This window comes from Monodelphis domestica, chromosome 3, assembly GCF_027887165.1.
Source record: "Monodelphis domestica isolate mMonDom1 chromosome 3, mMonDom1.pri, whole genome shotgun sequence".
Lineage (NCBI taxonomy): Eukaryota > Metazoa > Chordata > Mammalia > Didelphimorphia > Didelphidae > Monodelphis > Monodelphis domestica.
Window position 1 is genome coordinate 300,037,225 of NC_077229.1, and position 21,816 is coordinate 300,059,040.

Here is a 21,816-nt window from a genome sequence, read left to right on the forward strand (position 1 = left end):
TGCACTGATCCTGGTAGAGTAACATAAACCAAACCACAAGTACCATGCCATCCTTCGGGAAGTGTAGAGTAAGCTGAAGAGTTACAGAGTTACAGACATAGAATTGCCCAAGGATCACCAAGCCCCATGTGAAATCTCCCTTTAGGTGAGATGAAACAGTAACATTTGTAAAGGACATGTATGTATTTGTCTCATGCTTTGTGTTTTCTAGCTTTGCCATAACATATATAAATGTGGTAGGGAATGGAATGATGAAATTGCACTTTACATTGTTAACCACATAGCTACTATACAATGGACCCATACCTCTCTTCACATGCAAGTCAAAGGTAGACACATGATCAGTTGGCAGTATTGGGGTTTGAAAATATCTGAAAGCTACTTCAGAAAAACTATTAAAATCAACTTTTCAGCTCTTTAGATTTCTCAAAGACCAATGATACAAGTTGTGACCAGTTAGATGGAGTCCATCTGTCATTATTAATGTGACATAAAACAAAAGCAAAAGGGGCCAAAGGTTTGTTTGGTAACATAGACCTTCCTGGGGGACAAGTTGTGGCAAAGTCTCATTCAGATGAACTGGAATTGTTGCCCATGACAAAACAGAGCTCCAGTGGATCTAGTGACAGACCTAGAATCCATAAAGGTCAATGTCATTGCTTGGAAAAGAGTATATTCAATTTGACTATGGACTTTTATAATAGCATTATCCCTAATCCAGCCATGGGAAGAAGATACAAATGAAGATAGTATAACAGAATTTATAGCTAATAACCAAAACATACTAACTGAAGGTAATATTGTATAACAGAATATCTTAGATTAATTTATAAATTTATAAATTCATTTGGCAAAACCAAATCCAAAAGTAAACAAGGAATAAAATGCAATGTGTGTGACAGGATACAGTTACTCAGTGTAATCGATCAAGCAACCAATCCATAATAATTTATTAAGCATGTACTAGTTACCAAAGTAACATGCTAAATTCTAGAAACAGAAAAGCAAAGTGAAACAATCCAGACCTTCAAGAGACTTAGGGCTATTGTAATACATTGCAGGTGAGTCTTATTGCCTCAGATTTCTCCCCACTTCAGTCTATACTCTATTCATTCACTAAAGTAATTTTCCAAAAGCCAGGATAGATCAGCATCTTCCCACTCAAATTTAAATACACACTAATAACTCCCTATTGCCTCCAAGATCAAATATACAATGCTCTGTCTAGTATTCAAAACCCTTTATAACACATTCCCTTCCTATTTTTCAGACTTCTGACAGCTTCCTCCCATAAATTCTCTGATCTAGTGACATTGACTTCCTGGATGTTCCATGAATAAAACACTCCATTTCTTGATCTGGGCATTTTGACTGGCTGTCTTCCATTCCTGGCATTCTATTATTTATCTGCTCTGCCTAATAACTTCCCTGTGTATTCCTTTAAGTTCCAACTAAAATCCTACTTTTCCCAGGAAGCCTTCACTAACCCATCCTAATTCTAATGTTCTCCTTGTAGGTGTGAAACCACTTATCCCCTTTTATGATTATAATAGTAGTAGCCTTTAGGATTATAACATAAATAATATAGTTTGCTTTATATGAATAATAAGCATTAGCTAAGAAAAATATAGCTTAGGGTGGTATTAAATCTTGCTGTCAGGCACTTTGACCTTAAACCTGTAACTCAAAAGTTCCTACCAAGACCCAGCTGCATGTAAACCTAAGACAGTTAGTGAGGAGGTGGAAGGCTGCCTTTGAGTACTGATAAAACAGTCAGTTAGAAGGTAGAGGGTTGCTTTGGGGGTGCCTGGTTAGGTGCAATGTCTGTCATCCAGCTTATAACTCCTAGAATTAAATAATAATTATCAGCAAAAACAATTAGACCCTGACCCTTTATTGCAGAGGCCTTGAAAAGGTCAGCCATAATGATAGACATTAGTTACCACTCATTGTGATTATTTTTCTACTTTCCAGTTTATTCAGTACTTGCATCATTAAGATGTGCCCATGTGCTCATCCTATTTTGATTTTGACTGTATTTTCTGTCTTTAATATGACTTCATATCATCAGATTTCTGTTTTAAAAAAAGCTTTCTCCAAAAGGCTCAGGGTCTTTGGTCTTGTTCTTGACCAGAGTCTGGCTTTATTGTGAGATTAGCCCTCTCCCAATAAACCTATTCTTTATTGGCTTGAAGATCTTGTTTCTCTTATTAGTGTTTCTGCTAATAAATTTTCACCATATCCCTCTGTTATTATTATCTATTAATTCCATGTCAATTATTTCCCATAAAGCTTGCTTCATATATATAATTTTTGTGTGTGTATGATGTCTCTTTCTTGAGGACAGGTATAATCTTTTGCTTCTATGTATTGCCAGTCCTTAATACAGTACCTGTCTCCTAGCAGGAACTTAATAAATGTTTAACAATTGATTGAAGTAGACAAAAGTACTTGGGCCTAAAGTCAAGAAGACCTGGGTTCAAAACCCATCTCAGACACTTACTATCTGTGTGACCCAAGGCAAGCCATTTAGCCTCTACCTTCTTTTCTCAGTTGTAAAGCATGGATATTGCCACAAGGTTAATGAGAGGATGAAATGAGATAGTTTGATATGGAGGTTTAGTGAGTGTCTTCTAATTATAGCTTCTAAAAGGGATGATCAATCAAGGGCAGGGAAGTGAGAAATGGAGCATTGAATTAAAGAATAGAAATCAGGCCATATAACTTGTAAAAGAGAGAATTCTTTGAGACTTTCAGTGATTATATATCTTAACTATGGTCATTAATCTAAAAAAGAGATTCAAATCCAGATCTTCCTAATTTAAAGTCTAATTTGTCATTATCCAATCCAGTCTAGTTCTAGATTTAACTGAACTCTCCTGAACTATAACTGAATGGGTTTGACCTTGCATGCTTTCTTTGATACAGATTCATATTTTACGGGCTACTCCAACATAAAACTAAATGGTCTTTGAGCATAGAGTTCCAGGATGCCTGGACTTTCTTGTCATATGGAATTCCCTTTAAATACCATGGAACAACAGGCAATTAGGTGGCTCAATGTATAGAGAGTTAGACATGAAGATGGGAATTCCTGGGTTCAAATCTGGTCTCAGATACTACCTAGCTGTGTGATCCTAGGCAAGTCATATAACCCCAATTGCTTAGCCCTTACTGGTTTTCAGCCTTGGAACCAATACTTACTATCAATTCTAAGAGCATAAAGGTGTAAAAAAACAAAGAAACCATGGAAATGAATCAAGGAACTCTAGGAAATAAAATTTAGGAAAGGTAATCACAGGACAGCTAAATATATAGGTCAACATTTATAAGACACAGATTATGTATAAAAGTATGTCAGCTGCTACAAATTAATTTTCACAAACTACTATATCCTCATGATTAAATACTGACTTTCCCCAAGGTAATAAGTGCTCTGGGATTTATAGAGTTTAGATCTTTATATAAGAATCTTTAAGTGAATGTAAATCCATATATAGAAAGGTTAGTAAACATATGTAATATATGAACAAGCTTTAGGAAAACAGGAAAAGCAAAAGCTACAAGACAGATCAATTAGAGACTGATTTATCAAATTACCAAAGAATACTTTTCACCGGGTTCCAAGGCATTTTTAAACATAGCTCCCTACATATTTTTGTGGAGTCAACTTACAAATAATTACCTGATAAAGAAGCCCAGAGTAAGTCAGCTTGGAGCTAAATGATCAGCAACACTAAGATTTGGAAATTCTGCTTAAATGACAAAAATGAGAGAAAGTTTGGAAAATTGAAGGTTATAGATAAATCTGCCTTAATCATGGAAGGTTTGTTATCAGGCAGCTAGGTGATTCTGTGAATAGAGCACTGACCCTGGAGTGAGGAAGATTTTAATTCAGAAAGAGTCTTGGATTCTTACTAACTGCATGACCTTAGGCAAGTCCCTTAATATCTGTCTGCCCCAGATCATCAACTATAAAATTCATGATAGCACCTACCTTGAAGAGTTGTTATGAGGAAAAGATGAGGTAATGAAGTGCTTAGCACAGTACCTGGCACATAGCAGTCTCTTTTATATACATGTTTATTCTCTTACTTCCCTCTTTCTTTTTCAGTGGAAAGATTGATGAATTTGGAATAAGAAGATCTGTGTTTGAAGTCTAGTTCTGTCACATACTAGCACTGTGTTCTTGAGAAAGTCCATTCCACTTTTGCTGGAGTCTCAAGTGCTCTGTTTTCTATGTGGAATCTAGATAGTCTGTTAGGTTTCTTATAATTCTAAATCTATGATCAGAAGACATTAGCCATTGAATCTTGGGACAGAACTTCATGCTCTGGTTCAATCCCCTCATTTTACAAGGGAGGAAACTGAAGCCCCTTTTGAGTGAAGTAGCTTAATGAGGTTAAATAGTAACAGGTTTTCTTATCCCTTCTTTAGAACTCTATGAACTCTCCTATACTGCAACATAGATAGGCTAGTATAAAAGATAATCTAATTAAGCAACTTTAGTTTCTATTCACTATTTTGTGCCTCTGTACAACTTTATTCTCTGCGTGTAATCCTATTAGATAATTGGTATTCTAGTGATAAATTGTAAGGAATAATTCCAATTATTAATTGAATAATTCTGTATGAATCAGTAATCAATAATCAGATTGTGAGTAAAATCTTCTGAAATGCCATGGCAAGCTATCCTTCCTAACAGGAGTGGCCAGCATGTGGTCAGCATTCTGAAATTCATCCAGACTTTATGATATCCCAATTGGTTTTGAAGCTATAAGAGTTACGTTGGTTTTTACCATATATGGAATTGATCATTACTTTATAGAATGAACTTTCTTTAAAAAAGAGACCTTCTCTGGTCATCACTTCTGTGAAGAGATGTTCAGAAGACCACTCCCTTTTAAAGGGGTGGGGTTAGGGGGGGGCCTGTGTAATATGACTCAATATATACCTATTCACACATAAGCTCTGGGTCTTTTGGCTGAGCTGGGACAGACCTGGACCCTGACACTTTATAGTTTACCCTTTTTACAATAAAGGTCAGTATGGCTCAGATAATTGCTTCCCTGGGTTTATTTTTATTTTTCAATAGATATATAGATAGATAGATGAATAGATGAATATCTGGAAAAGGAAACTGAGGAGGAGTAATCAGACAGGTGGGAGAAGAACCAGGAAAACCTGGTCCTGAAAACCTAGAGAGAAAAGATGAAGAAGGTGATCAATATCTTCAAAGGCAGCAAAGAGTTCAAGAATGGTAAATAAAGACTAAGAAAAATCATCAGATTGTTTTTATTAAGAGGTCATATGTAACTTTGAAAAGAATAGTTTTCAATTGAATGCTGAGGTTAAAAGTCAGGTTGCAGATAGTAAGAGGAAAGTGGATAGCAGATATTGATTACCAACAGTCTTCTCAAGTATTTCAGCCAGAAAAGGGAAGAAGAAGGGGAGGATGATAGTTACTGGGATGGACAGAGAATAAGTGAATTGTTTGTTTGTTTTGTTTGTTGTTTTCTTTAGGATTAGAGAGATTGTCCTGATCATAAGTAGGGAAAAAGCAGCCAGTAGACAGGAAGAAATTGAAAATACATGAGAGAGAGTGAAGATAAAAGAGGACAATCTATTAGAAAAGAAAGACTGCAGTGGAATCACTAGTACATATAGAAGAGTTTGCCTCAGCAAGAAGCTCTGCCTTTTCATCTGAGACAGAAGTGGAGGAGATAGTGACCAAAGGCTTCTAAGTGATGAGAAATAAGGAGACAGAGATAAGAGAGCACTTTTGGAAAATGGCTTCAATATTCTTTAGTGGGGGAGAAGAGCCCCTAAGAGGTTTGAGAAAAGATGAAAAGGTTTGGAAGAGCCACTGTAGTGGGTGGGTGGTAGTGAGCATCACTAATTCCAGGGGAGCCTCTGGATGTGATATGACTGTCATACTTGGAAAGGACATAAAATTAGGTAGCACACAATGGCAAAATATGACAATCCCTAAAGTGCTTAATTAGAGAGAATAATAGGACAAATAATATGACAGTTTTGTAGGTAAAAATGTAAAGTTCTTCACCTGAGTTAAAAATAAATCAATCACAAGTAAAGGACAATGAGGATCTGGCTAGACAGGAGTCCATATTAAAAAGAACTGGGATAGTTATGGATTGAAATGTAGGCTGAACGTACATTGTGACATGGTGACTTAAAAAGCTAATGTGACCTCAGGTTAAATTAATTCCCATAACATGTGAGGTGTTAATCTCATCATACTCTTCCCTGGTAAGATTAATTATAGAGCATTATGTTCAGTTTTAGAGAACACATTTTAGAAAAAAATTCACAAGCCAAAAAGCATACAAGAGAGCAATCACGATGATAAAATTCCTGGAGACCACATCAGACAAAAATCAGTAGCTTCTAGAAGCTTCCAGTTCCAGTAGTTTCCACCACGGAAGATGGTACAAACAATAGAATGCTGCTGGATTTGGAGTCAATAATATCTGAATTCAAGTCCAGCTAATATCCTTGGGCATGTAGTACATAGGAGGTGCTACATATGGGATTATTATAATTATTTCCTTCTCTTCTTCTTCCCTCTTACTCAAACAGTGCTCCTAACAGAGTTGGGTTGCTGCATCTGATGATATTTAGCAGAAAAGTGAAGTGGATTGTTCCCTTATGGTTGGATGGTCTAGCCCTCATTAGAGACTTCATGTGCAATTTAGATGGTTAATTTCCATGGTTATTGTAGGAAGGATTTCTTTTTCATTTATGAGTTGGATTCACTGATCTCTGAATTTCCTTCTAACACTTAAAATTCTATCATTCTACTATCTATAAAATAGAGATGACATTGCTTTCACTAATAGTGTCAATGAGTTTTGTTTTTTTTTTTGGAGAGAGATGTTTGAAGATTTAAGGAGTTATTGTTACTATTCAAACCTCCGTTCAGGTCTAAGATGAAGCAAAACTATATCCTCATCATCTAGTATTTATTGAGTGTTGTCTTCTATGTAGACCATGGGTCTCTTCCACGCTCTCTCCCCATCTTTGACTATAAAAAGACCTTTTGAACACTGAAGAGTCCAGATTATTTGGTGTCCTTAGATCAATTGACAGCACAGATTCAGCCCATGCCTCGAGGAAAATGTTTAAGTGTCACAAAAAATGAGAGATATGGACTTTCAGCAATCAAGAACCATTTGTTATCTTTTTATCACAAAGGATTTCTAAGCATGACCCCACTTTTTCCTGCACTCTGTGTGTAGTAATGGATGGTATATTTACTAAGCAGGGTGGGGACTTAAGGGAGGATGTTTTGAACCAATTTTTCCTACTGCACCACCTTAGCCTGGCTGACTTGATTGATTTTTAACCAACTATCTTTCAGGAGAAATACACATTGGGATTGAGCTAATGGTATTAGATGAATCACTTCCAAGACTTGAGATCCACTAGAATCCTGAGGGTTAGAAGCAGCTTTGCCAGACCTTGACTTTTCAGTGGAGATGGAAGCTGAGAAAAGAACTCTCAGAACTAACTTATATGGGGTATATATAATTGGAGAATTTGATGCTCAGAGGATCTAGGGGTCTTGCCCAATGTGGGGGGAAGAAGGGCTGGGACCTAAATGGAGGCTTAATGATTTTCTACTTGCCATGCTGATTGTGTGGGACAGCCTCGAAGCCATTCTATTCAAGTTTCATCCTCATTTTTTCCCTTTAGAGATAATTTCAGTCACTCCTCACTTTCTGTCTGTCCATATGAAACTCCTTAGGGCAGGCTTTCTTCAGCATCATTCTGAATCCATTAATTTAATTGCAGAATTTGTGGACACAAAGCTTTTTAAAGCCTCTTCTTCCAATACGGAATAAATTTCTGTCTAACCAGAGACTGAAACTGTGCTAATTTTTCAGAGTTCTCTCAAGTGGTTTCTGGGAAACACAGATAGATAAAACTGCCATATAAAATCCAATGAAAAGTTATCCTGCATAATTCAGTCCCTACAGTAAGAACAAGAACTACACAATAGGATTGAAGCTCCTTTAGATTATAGCTCCTTTTAAGTCACAGTCATGAAGAACCTTAGGGTAGTCTTGATCCTGTTTTGGAGAAGCAACAGCATAGCTCAAGATTTACATTTATATAAAAAAACCAGTAATTCATTGTTTTAGAAGGGGATCATAATTGTAGTGACTGTCAGAGTGACCTTCAAAACAATGTTGTGAATTATTTCCAATGCTTCATCATTACCTTTCAGGGAAGGGTCAAATTAGCTACTTAGACTGAGATGGGGGAACAGAGTTCTGACATTTTTCCATTTTGGGGAACACATTGAATTATGATAAGTCTAGTTAAGATAATTACTGTTTTATATACCTGGCACTGTAGGTTAATTTAAGACTAGTGTCTAATGTAAATAGTAGGATAGAATTCCCTATTAGTAATAGCAGGCTAACTGCCCCTCTCTGGGAAAGTAAGATAGAGAATTAAGGCAACTGTAGAATCCAGAGAAGAAAGAATAAGTTTAGGCTGAGTCTTCCAGGTGGGGGTCCAAAGAGGACATTCTTTTTTTTTTTTAATCCTTACCTTCTGTCTTAGTATCAATAATAAGAATTGGTTCCAAGGTGGAAGAATGGTAAGGACTAAGCATAAGTGACTTGCCCAGGGTCACACAGCTAGGAAGTATCTGAGGCCACATTTGAACTGCAAGACCTTCCATTTCTAGACCTGACTTTCAATACACTGAACCACCTAGCTGTCCCCAAAGAGGATATTCTTGAGGTCAAGAATCTTTCAGACCCCACTTATAGTATACTGCTTCCTGAATTCATTGACTGATATTATATTATATATATTATATAATATATATTATATTGATATTATTTGTTGTAAGGAGAGCTTCTTTGTTGCAGGGATATTAGTTAATGAATAATGATCGAAACAAAATTTTTTAAAAGCAAAGAACAATAAAACATTATAAAGGAGAAGAAAATAAGTTCAAAAGGGAAACTGAACAGTCAATTGCCTTGTAATATAGTGGGATTTGAGGATGCAGCTTATTGTCACATTCCTTATTAAATTTATTATACTTATAAAAGGAAAACATTGGTAGCAGAAATTAACAATAGTTATATTTATGGTTACACATACCATAAAGAAGAGTTTATATTCCATCCTAGAGTCAAGAGAGTCATTTTAACTTCTTAAGCAGCAACATGACATGGAAAATCCATACTTTATGAGCATCAATTTTGGGGCTATATGAAGGATCAGTTAGAGCAAACCACTCTGAAGGACTTCAGGCATGAATTATTTGGCTTGAAATATCCAACTAAAATCTATGGTGTCTACAAAGATTAAGAAACTAACAAACATTTGTTCATTTTTGTGCTTTGTTGAATCTGCTGAAACCCTTAGATGCCAGAATGTCACAGAACAAAGTGAAATAAAGTGCCCTGTTTTCTCCTCAATTATTAGATGAACTTGGGTATAAGATATTTAAAGGTTTTGCAAGGCTAATCCACTAATTTTGATGGGGTAGACTAAACTTTATTTTTTTAATTATTAACTGAGTACTGTAAACCTCAAAATTCCTTAGACTTATAAATGTTGGAAATTTCACCATTGGGATATTTCATACTTGGAAAATTTCTTACTGATAGTCTATTGGAATGGGAACCCCATTGGCTTGGGAGGTTCCTTCTCTTCCCTTCTTCAGATTACTTTAGGACAGAAACCTTTTGCTGAACAATGGAAAGGACTTTGACCTATGCTTAAGCATAGAACAGGAATTTCTTTGAATCATGATTGATTTTAGAATTGATACAATGGAGATACTTGGAATAAATCTCCACCCTATTCAGTCCTAACAGGATTGAGTAAGGGCTGCAGCCTAGATCAAAGATTTAATCATTTGAAAATATGACCTTCAACAGACATGTGCAAAAGCCAGAAACCTCTGGGCGGTCCTGGGTTAAGCTAGAGCCTCCATTGGCACAGGGAAATTGATGAACAGTGATTGGTAGATGGGAGAACTGAGAGGAGGAACTTGGATGTTTTCCTAAAAGATAGGAGGGTCTGGAGACTTGGGGGGGGTTGAGGAGTTTGGTCGGGGGTGATTGCGGTGGACTGGGAGAAGCTTGCGCTGAAGGAAGCTGAAGGTGGGGGCCTCTGAGACTGTTTCTCCATTTTGGTCACATGAGTGATAGGGACTGATCTCTTTTCTTTGCCCCAGCTATCTAAGGGCTTGGGCCTTTTGGCCCAGCCTAAACAGAAGGGGTATTTAAGCCCTATTCCCTTCTCTCCCTTTTTCTCTCTCTCTATCTCTAATTCCTTTCTTGCTCCTATTGTAATTAAACTCCAAAAAAGGCTGACGGCTGACTTGAGTCTTTCATTTAGGAATTACATAGCTGAATTCCTTGGCGACCTTAAATTAATATATATCAGTCTTTTAAAGTGATTCCCTTGTCACATTGTGGCGACCACGAAGGGACTCAAACCCTCAATCTTCTGATTCCCTTGTCACAGTATCAATGATAAGCTATCACTACAAATATAACTTTAAGGTCGACTACTCAGATTGTGATAGTTTATGACGCATAGAAATAAATTTTCTTCTAAAATCTAGAGTGAAAAGAGACTTTGCAGGAGAAACATGGGTATAATAGTCAGATGTAGGAATAAATGTGCTATGCAAAAAGAATGAACAGAACTTAATTACTAAGAAGATAATTTATACACACGCATTCATACACACTCAAACACACACACACACACACACACGCGCGCTCACACATGCACAATACACTTCCACTTTGTATACCATGCTGAAAAATCCCAACTTTTCCTCAAAGGAATGAATAACTAATATTGACATTTGGCTGGAATAAACTTTCTGGTATTCCTCAAATCCCAGTAAATAAATGATGAGCTGCTTGTATCTCTAACCCTGATTTTTACCCACTTTTCTTACTATGGGCAGGCTTCTTATGCCAACTAAACTTTGAATAAAATGAAATCGTTAGGAATAAAAAAGTTTTAATAGGTAAAAGAAGAGGTGAAGAGAGAGTGAAAGAAAAAGAAGGTAAGGACAACAGGTAAAATGAAGAGGTAAAGGAGAGGAGACATCCAAGAACAATCTGGTTAACTGAAGAATGAAAGGAAATAAACCTTTATTAAGCACGTACTATATTCTAGGCACTGTGCAAAGCACTTTGAATATATTTGCTCTTTTGGTTTTCACCACAACCCTAGGAGATAGGGGCTATTACTAGTCTCATTTTAGAGTTGAGGAAACTAAGGCAGAGTATAAGTGATATTCCCAGAGTTACAGACCTCATGTCTCAGGCTGGATTGGAACTCAAGTCTTCCTGATTCCAGAACCAGTGATACCTGGCAGCCTGTAGAGAATATTTAATTTGAATTTAGAATTAAGAGGAAATAAGAAGTCACAAACAAAAATAAAATAATGTTATTTGCCTTGAGTTATTGCTGTAATGATATTAAGGATTTTAACACCCTCTCTTCCAATTTATAGCTTCCTATATACCTAAAAGTTATGTTCTTTAACCTTTTGTTTGTTCTGACAAATGGATAATCATTTTGTTTAGTCTTTGTGAAGAGTAAAGATGATAGAAATAGTAATGATGCAAAAAGGATAGTGACAGAAATTTAAAACTCACATAAAGTTGGTGTGGTCTCCAATTTAAGATACCAGTAGAAAGAACAGGACAGAGACTAAACAAAATCAGAAAGTCTATGTAAAGAATATCTATCATCAAAGCTTTGGCTGACTTTTGACATTCTTCATCACTGTCAATATTATTATTAGCATTAGCATTCTTCTCCTCCTCACTTGATATATAGATACCATTTCAGTCTTTCACATGCCTTAACAATAATAATCATAGCTTATATTTATGTGGATTTTATGTACACAAAAATAATTCATGCTATAATTTTAACATTAGCATATGATGCCCTATTAATATATTATATAACACTAATATATAATTAGTATCTAATATTCTAATAAGATATAACCTGGCATAACAAAATAATATTATATTATATTGTTTCAAAAGATGTCATATCATGCCATGTAATAATATCATATGATATAAAATAATATATCATAAAATAATGGCTAAATTATGTTATATAATGTATAGTCATAAAATATTTAGTTTATATACAAGTTAATATTTAATATGCAACAAGAGTAATACTTAATATTTATGTAACATTTTAAACTTTAAAAGCACCTTAAAATATCTTATTTTATCCTCACAAGTTTGGGAGACAGGGGCTATTATTATTCCCATTTTACAATTGAGGAAAATGAGGGATTCAAAGGTTAAGTGACTTGCCCAGGGTCATGACATCTTTGTTGTTATACTAATTTATATCTTAGACCTATTCTCCTCCTCCCCACTCCCTGGTTTTTAAGTTAATTTGCTCTCTTAAATGAAAATATTGACTTTTGATGGTGTAAGTTTGTTATAAAACATTGTATTCTTTTTATAAATTTAATTTTAAACATAATATGCCCTAGTGAGTTTTTCAGAGGGTTAAGAAAGAAATGTCAAGCCAAAATAATATTTGATGTGTAACAGTTAAAATTAGTTTCTCTGCTAAAAGTATTATATTTTTAGAGGTTTATTAAAGATTAAGAAATAAAGAAAATACAAAATAAGAAAGCACATGTCTAGGCCCAGAGAACCCATTCACAATCACTCACTCTACATCTTGTATGTGCCCAGAAGCGGAAGCAGGAAGAGAGACCTCAGTAGGCTTTACAGCCACTTTAAATAGAAATTTTGATCTCACCCAGGTGGGGATATCAGTGAGATTAGAGGGCATCTTGGGAACTATAGCAAGGACCTCTGGGGATTGAAATCCGGAGTTCAAATCTCCATTTTTACAGATGGCAATATATGAATGCAATGAGGCAGTTTCTTCAAAATGATTTATTCACTAAAGTAAATTTGCTTTAATTAAAAAAAACCTAGAAGGGAAAATAAAAAGTTTGACTGTTGAAATGATTAGAAAATGAAATTGTTTTTCAGTATTGGGGCATGATAACAAAACATATTTTCAGCAGAGCTATAGTTCCTGCATCAATTATAGTGTTTGAAAATTTCAGCCTTTTAGAGCCAAACATTCCCTCATTTTTTTATGAAGTTCATTTTTCTTCAAAACACATTTTCAAATGTAAAACTAGAAATGATAAATAAAATATATGAATTTTTGTATTTGGTCTTGTGTAGTAACAGATTCTAATACATATATCCTATGTATGTAGTCTTATTTCAGAATATTTATTTCAGGACAGGGCTATAGGCAATAAGCTACATCTAGAGCACTTATATTCCAGGACATAGTACATAATCACATAATTTGAGTGTGGGAAGAGACCTCAGAAACTATCTTGTCCAATATGTACATAAACGGTATCCCCAATATGACATAACCAACAAATGGTCTTATAGACAATGCCTACAGAGCCTGGAAGGATGGGAAGCAAGGCAACCCATTCTACTTTTAGATGACTAATTGTTAGGAAGATTTTCCCAAGACAAAAACTAAATTCATTTTATTGCAATTTCTTCCCATTGTTCCTAGTTCTTTCCTATATGGCCAAATAGAACAATTTGTTATGTAGTAAATGATCAACTGATCCCCATTCTATCTGTCTGAGGCAAAAGAATGTTCAATACAAAGTCCCTGGAACTACAGGGTCCTTAAGTATGTTGACATACTACCTCCTTTCATCAGGGTCCCTGGGTAAGTCAGTATCTCTCTAAGATCATTAACCATAGAATGTCTCCTGTTAAGTAACCCAAACTGACTTTAACCCCACTGGGACCATGCCTTCTGGGAACTCTCTTTGCTGAGTTTCCCCTAGCGCTAGTAATAAAGACTTCCCCTTGCCTGAATTACATTGTCTCCGTATGCTCCTTGGGTGGACATACACTGGGACCCTAACAAATATTGCTTCTTATTACATACGACAGCTTTCCAAATACTTGAAAATAGCTCCCTCCTTGAGTCTTCTCTTTTCCAGACTCAACATTACTGGGGCCTTCAGTCATTTCCCATATGACATAGAGTCAAGTCCTGTCATCATCCTGATTGCCTTTTTATTTTTCATTGTTGAAGTTCATTTTATATGGCACATAATTTGTAACAATCTTTGAGAAGTAGAGAGCATTTATTTAACAAATGAACACATTAAAAATAAAAATATTAGCTAACTGATAATGTAGGTGCAATAAAGTCATGAGGTATATTAGGAGTGCATCTGTTTTTAATGTTAAACTTTTGTTTAATGTTAAACATTTTCCCCTTTAAACTTCATGCTTCTCTAATAGCTCTGTTTGAATGTTACAAAGAGTGAAGATATTCCTTTCATTTTGTATAAATATATGGAACTTCTACTATTTAAACACATTAGAGTATCTGTGCATTAAATAAGAAAATTAGATTAATCAAAGCCATGCTGTTTATCTTGCATGATATGTATTTTAAATGATCTAGTTATATTTTTCAAAGGTTTAAGAGTTACATAGCATGCCCCAAAGACTAAACTGTTAACTAACTGGAAACTTTCTAGATTATCTGTCTTTACTTAATTGGAGGTCCCAAAACTGAACACAATATTCCAGATGAGGTCTGATAAGAGTGAAGTAGAATGGGACTGTCAATTCTCTATTCCTGGGAGTGGTGTCCCTCTAATGAAGCCTAAGATCATACTCACATTTTTTGGCTTCCTTATAACACAGCTAACTCATATTAAATTTGTAGTTCATTAAAATCTTTAGATGTTTTTCAGAGCAACTATCTATCCATGCCTCTACCATTTTATGTTATCAAATTCATTTTTTGGACCAAAATTAAGACTTTACATTTATTTCTATTGATTTCATCTCTTTAGATTAGTCTATTCCTCTAGTTTGTTAATTGCTTTTGGATGCTGACGCTGTACTTTATTTGCGCTTATAGCAAGGGGTTAAAGTAAACACGTGTTTGGGATTTCTAGAACATCAATACTCAGGAAAATGATGCAATCACAAAATTTATTGCTAAGCAGCTCAGGAATAAGACAAACAAGGCATATACACACATTATGGCAATATAAATAAATAGAAGTTTGCTCACACATACCAAGAAACTTCTGAGCATGCATATGGGGAGACATGTTGGAAAAGAAACACACTCAAAGTTGGGGTGGAGGAGGCAAGATTATATGCTTTATGAATAGAGATCGTCAAGAACAGGTTAACAGTGCCATGTATAGGAGAGGACCTTCTCAATCAGACCTGGGAGAAATGTTCTCAGGCTCTCTTTCCTCAGGTAAAATTTGTGGAAGATTCTAATGAAGAACCAGCTCCTAAACCTACTTTCTCCCCTCCCTGTCCCCTCACCCATAGACCTGTCACTCCCTCTTCTGACATATGCCATATGGCCCCAGTGCCAGGAGTTACTGTCAAGTTCCTGTTCAATACCCCCAACCCAGGAATTCCTGTGCATTCCCCCTACCACAAGAAGTTTCTGGTCACTCCAGTTTATAAAAGACCTACAAGCCCCAGAATCAGGGCTCCAGCCATTTTTAGAGTGCTGAACCCAAACTGCAGTTTGTTTACTAAATCCCCTCTTGTGATTTACATTGTTGGTCATTGTTTCATCCTTGGGATCAATTAACTGGGCACTTCATTAACACTAAGGCAGCAGAAGGAGAATGATTCAAGCCTTTTGCAGCAGTTCAAAAGTCCATTGAATCAAGAGCTTTAAGCCTTTTCTGTATGACACAAAGCTAACAGTGAAAAAGTACAATAGTCTCTTTCACTTCTACCAACTTTAGGATAACTTATCCTAAGGTAGGAATAGGCAACCTTTTAGGGATGGAGTGCCAGGCTCCACCCTTACCCCACCCCTCAGACTAAATGCCATGCCTATTCACCCCCAGAGATCACATTCTGTGCCCTTCTCCACACTGAGTGTTGGGCTCACATTGTTTCCCTCCCTTACTCCACCCAAGTTGGGAGGAAGCATTTCCATTGGACTGCTGAGCAGGGTGGTGGGTGATGAAGTCATACTTGAGCAGAGGGAGAGGTGAGGGGCACAAGCACTCTATTCTGCTCTCTTCTAATATGTGAGCTATGATCCTTCAAACCTACCTCTCTCCAAAATGGAAATAGAAGGGACCTTGAAAATTTCAAAGTACACCCTGTTTAGCCACTATCCAAGGAACCAGAAGCCATTTCAAATGCAATGCTTTATTGAGAGAGAAAGAAAAAGGTGGCCAGAAAAAAATAACAAAAAAACCCCAGATTAGAGGAAAAAGTCCTTATTATAGGAAAATGTAACCCTCAGGTTAAATGACATCATCTGACACATTCACTCCATCATTGTCCAGTCTTCCTGAAGCAGGTATCCTCCAAATTAGCCTTTTTAGCAAATGGTCACCTCTAGCCACTGAGCTGCTTAGCTTCCTTGTGAATAAATAGTTAATAAATGCTTCTTTAATTATTGACTTTCTAAGAATACTTTCCTACCTCCCTCACCCTAACAACCTTAACTGTTTCCTAAAGTTTTTCCTTCTCTGACTTCTCAAAATTTCCTAAGCCTCTAGCCTGTGGTTGAGTAGAAAGGATAGGTTGAGAGTGTGGAAACTCATCTAAGAAAGTGGGTCAGGGTGATTTACTAGGCGGCTACAGGAACCAGGCTACCCTAGAAAAGGGGAAAGGCTTCCTCAGGCCAGTAATTCCCCCAAATTTCATAGCACAGTTTCATTACCATACTGGGGAGAGGAATTTCAAATAGAGCAAAACATGAGGAGTGAAGCCTGAAGCCCCTGCTGCAAACTTAGACTGTCTTGAGAATGCTTCCGATTCTCTTTTCCTCAGACTCTTTTTTCCAATTGAAATTTTGTCTCAAGCAGTAAAGGTAATAAAAAAGCAAACAATCTTAAACCCATTTTAAAATGCCGAAAATGCATATCAATCTCAATCATTTAAACAAAAAAGGAATAATATAATTGTCTTTACTGTTAATAGTAACCACTTAAATAGTTTGAAGGATCTATTGATGGGGTTCTCCAATCAAATTAAGTTTACAAAAACAATTAGTTTCTCATTGAAAGGGAAAACGGACTCATTGGCACTTCGTTAACCAGGAAAAATACCATATCAAATTTGTTTCCTGTAATTGAAACTGCCCACAAGATGACTATGTTGACTTGTAGAATGACATACCTTAGTGGTCTAATTGCCCTTCTATGCTGGGCAATAAAAGAGAGGTAACAGTTTTCCTTTATTTTATTGTTTCTTTTTGATCCTCTTTACCTTTTAGCTACTCTCTTTCCTTTCTAGACAGAAGTCAGAGAGAATTACTATAAAGAATCACCCATATGGACATTATTGCTATAGAAAAATAAAAGACTGAAGCCAGGAGATGGAGGAGCAGAAGACCTGTATGTTGTTTCTTATTATTACGAGGAGAGAATTATTGAGAGAGAATAGATCTTATGAACAGAGGGTTGCTTATGTAGCAGGCTCCCAAGGGGAATCCAGAGATCTGCAGGAGAAAATAATATCACTGGAATTTTAGTGTTGCTCTGCCAGCATCGTCAAATTCAATTTCCTTTTTTGTGGGAGTTTATGGGCTATTCCGAGAGCTCTATTTGTTTTCTGTAATTGTTTTTATTTTCTTGTGAGTTATTTGTGTCTTCTATACATTCACTGGCTCAAAATAAAGGGGCTTTCCATCTCTACCCAATATATTTTTGATACCTTAACAGCCTGTATGAGCGGCCCCTAGGTAGCACAATGGGTAAAGTGCCAGGCCTCCAGTTAAGAGAAACTCATTGAAATTTGGCCTAAGACTCTTCTTATCTGTGCAGCTCTAGGCAAGTCACTTAATCCCAAAATGCCTACCTCTTACTGCTTTTCTTTCTTATTTCCTCCCAGAAATAATGCTTTAAACATAAGAACCTAAATGGGAACTTGGAAAAAAGTTGGGGAAAAGAAGAAAACAAAAAAAATGTACCACAAGGAAAACAAATAGAGCAGTTTTGTTACTACATTGTCACATTACACATAATTAATGCATATATAATTACGTTATATACATTATATATTACTACTATAATTAGATTCTTTTAAACCTAAGGCTATGATGGTAAACCTATGGCACACATGCCAAAAGGGGTACTCAGAGCCTTCTCTGTGGGCACGTGTACCACACCCCAGGACAGAGTTCATCAGAGGTCCTTAGTAGAAAGTCATAGGGATGCAAGGATAGGCTGTTCTCTTTCCCCTCTAACATTTCTTACAACACCTCCCCCTCTAAAAAGTTCACCTAGGAACCATCATCTTCAGTTTGGGGGTATTTATTTTAGATGAGAGATGCTGAGTTCTTTTCTGATGTCAACTTAAGATATTTTAAATTAACAAATATTCAAATTGTTTAATTAAATAAAAAATATTTAAAACAATCCAAATTGTATTGTCCCTATTTTACAGATAAGAAAACTAAAATTCAAAGAAATCATATACTTTTCTCAGAGTCATTAAGAGAATGGAGCCCTGATTCTAGTTTCAGTATTTAATTTCTCTTTCACACTCTCGTCTAATTATTAAGCACCTGATCCATTTGTTGAGATAAATATATCATTCTTTCAGCAAATCTTTGTTATGAGAAACAAAGCTCTAGATAGTAATCATACAAATTAAATAGGAGGAAGAAGACATAAAGTAAGTCAGAAATTGACATGCATACATAAGTTGTGGTTTGTGTCATTGATGAGAACAACCAAATTTATGAGATCACAGGTTCATCATATTAATAGAAATAAATGTTGTAAATTTAAAATAAACGTATTGCTATTTGAACCTCAGACACTTTCTTTGGATTCTACATACACTATATTACATAAGTTAATTCCCAGTTAGATATTGTTCATTGTTCTGTGATATTTCTCAAATGTTAATCTTATCTCCCTAACTATATTGGAAATGCCTTGAAATCAGAGATCATTAATTTTTTTTATATGACACCTAGCACAATACTGAGCATATAGTAAATGCTTAGGAAATAATTCATAAATATTGGTTGATAAACTGATTATCAGACTAAAATGTGAAAAATATTTTGAGTTAAGAGTAAAGATATTCCACTTGTATTCCATGTAAGCTATGAAATTCTTATCCAGACTTCTCTTATAGATGATTCTCAGGCCGTAGAAAAAGGCTTTGTCCTCAAAATTCCTCCCCTAGTCTTCTAAAGCTGTGATAGAAATGTCAGGAGTGATTCTATAATATCACCTCAAGCTCCCACCTATATATTCTCCTTTCTTCTCCTAAAAGTATCCATTGAGAATAGATATATACAACCAGCCTTCAGTTGCCTTTTTAGGCAGTATTTCCTAAGCCTAAGTTGGCACAATAAGAAGAGTTGGTATAAAATATTCAGGCACAGATATCTATGATATGTACTCCTAAAAGTACATGCATAGTGCAGGGGGAAGTGGACTCACGCTAAAGAGCAAATGCTTTTGATTGCCCAAAGCCCTTGTTTTCTTTTGTGGCATGTATAAACAAAGTAGAGTTTGTTTTATAGGCTCTTTAAAGAGTTATGAATTTGTGTCTAATTTTTCTTTCGTTCCCAGAACAGATACAACTGTTGCTGTCATCAGGGATGATGATGGGATGCAAGTGGGATGTCAAAAATCATCCAGGCCCATCAAAACTCTCAAGGTCCTCAGACCTGGTCAAAGTCAATACTGAGAGGTTTTTCTTTGTTTGTTTTGTTTTGTTTTTCTTTTTTCTATTCAGGTAGTTCTTGTGATAGAAAGCCACATTTCTTCCAATTTGTATGAATTAATCCCTTCTCATTTCTATTAAATAACTTATAGATGTGAATTTTAGATTTTCTCCACCCTGATAAAATCTTTTAAATCCTAACAAATAGGAATGTCTACACCCCTACTAAAGGATTTAGTCTTGAGGAGGTATGGCCTATGACAGACATGTGCTAGGAAGTCACAAATAAGAAACAACTTACAGACCCTCTGGGCTGTCCTAAGTCAAGCTTAAGCTGCCATTGAAATATATATATATATATATATATATATATATGTATAAAAGGTCTATATATTCACATCACTTCCTCTTGCTGGTCTCTCTTTTGTGGGGGAGACATGGCTGGTGGCAGCATGCTGGGCATCTGGGCATCTTGGTGTGCCTGCAGCTCTTGTCCAGGTTTGGCAGTGAGTGTCCTTAGTGCAGTGACCGGGAAAAGTTCAATATCATGAGTTAGGTGAGGCATCTTCCCTGAGCTCTATCTCGGAGTTTAGGCTGATTCCTTTTTTTTCTTTACCTTTCCTAAAACTCTATCCTAGTAGGAGGCCCCTCATCTCAGAAGAAGCCTTGTGGCTGGAAGGTCTCTGAATTCCCCTTGGCTCAGGATAGATCAGAGAAATCTTATACCCTTTTCTCTCTCTCTTCTTCTTAATTCCTTCCCTCTATATTAATTAAAACACAATAAAATTCCCAAACTGACTTGAGTATTTTCACTGGGATTTAGAAATTAAATCCCTGGCGACCAACTAAATTTATATTCAGTCTGAACCCTAAATTTACCCCTTACATAGATGATCCCTTGGCCCTGGTCAAGTTTCCACAGCTAATCTAAAGAGAATTCTTGACCAACAATACAGTACAAAGGACTTTTTAGCACTTCATCTACACATACTTGTAAAATAACAACAACACTAGGAATGGGTTTAAGTCCTGTGACTTCTAGAAAAACATGTTGACAGATTTTAGGTACTTTTCATTCGTAGCCTTAGTAATATGCATTATGCTAAAATTAAACTACTGGAATAAGATATCATTGAAATTTAATCCTAATAGTCACCTAGCAGGAAAATCCCATCACTGGAGTGACAGTTACCATGACAACTTTCAAAAAATAGAAGAATCTCTAAGTTCCTTAAGGAAAGAAAATTGTTTTGCATCATTAATAGTAATTTATGTGGGAGAATGTCTCAACCATTAGTAAGAATTATATGGGTGTTTAGATGTAATAGCTAAAAATTAGAGAAATTAAAAGGTCCAGAGGAGATCAGAGTTCAGCATTACCCAGTTAGATTTATCAAAGTAGTATCTGTTCATTTAAATATTACCCAAATCTACTGCTTCTAACCTTTTTTGTATGTCTCGTGAATACAGTCTGGTAAAACCAATGATATCCTGGTATTTTAGATATACTTTTTTCAATATAAATCTACAGAACTCATGCTGTACTCCAAAGCTATAAAAAGTATAAAGCAAATATATAAATTACTTGACGCACCAAACAGACCTAGAGTGGAATCACTAGTCCACCAACATCAGCCCCAACCCCCAAGCCATCCCATTATTTTTCAAGTGAGTTCTTGAACCTAACTTTTGAAATGCCATGAAACTGAAATTTCAGATGTTTTCCAGAAGCAAGTTTCTGATCCTATCATTTTAAAAGAAATTCCTCTCCCAAAGGAAAAATTAACAGAAGGAAGGAAACATTTAATTGTGATATGTCCAGACCTTAAATTTGTCTCTTTATGCTTCAATAAATTAAAAACATTTTTGTTATTAAAAGTCACTTGATTTCACTACCATAATTATTACTCCATTAATATTCTCCTACCTAGCATAATTGAAGCTATACATAAATGAGCTACAGGCACATCTGCCAATCAATGGATGATCATGCATTGGAAATGCCAAATAGCAATGAACCACACTCTCCCATTTTGTGAGCTCTTCCCTGAGAGGAAAT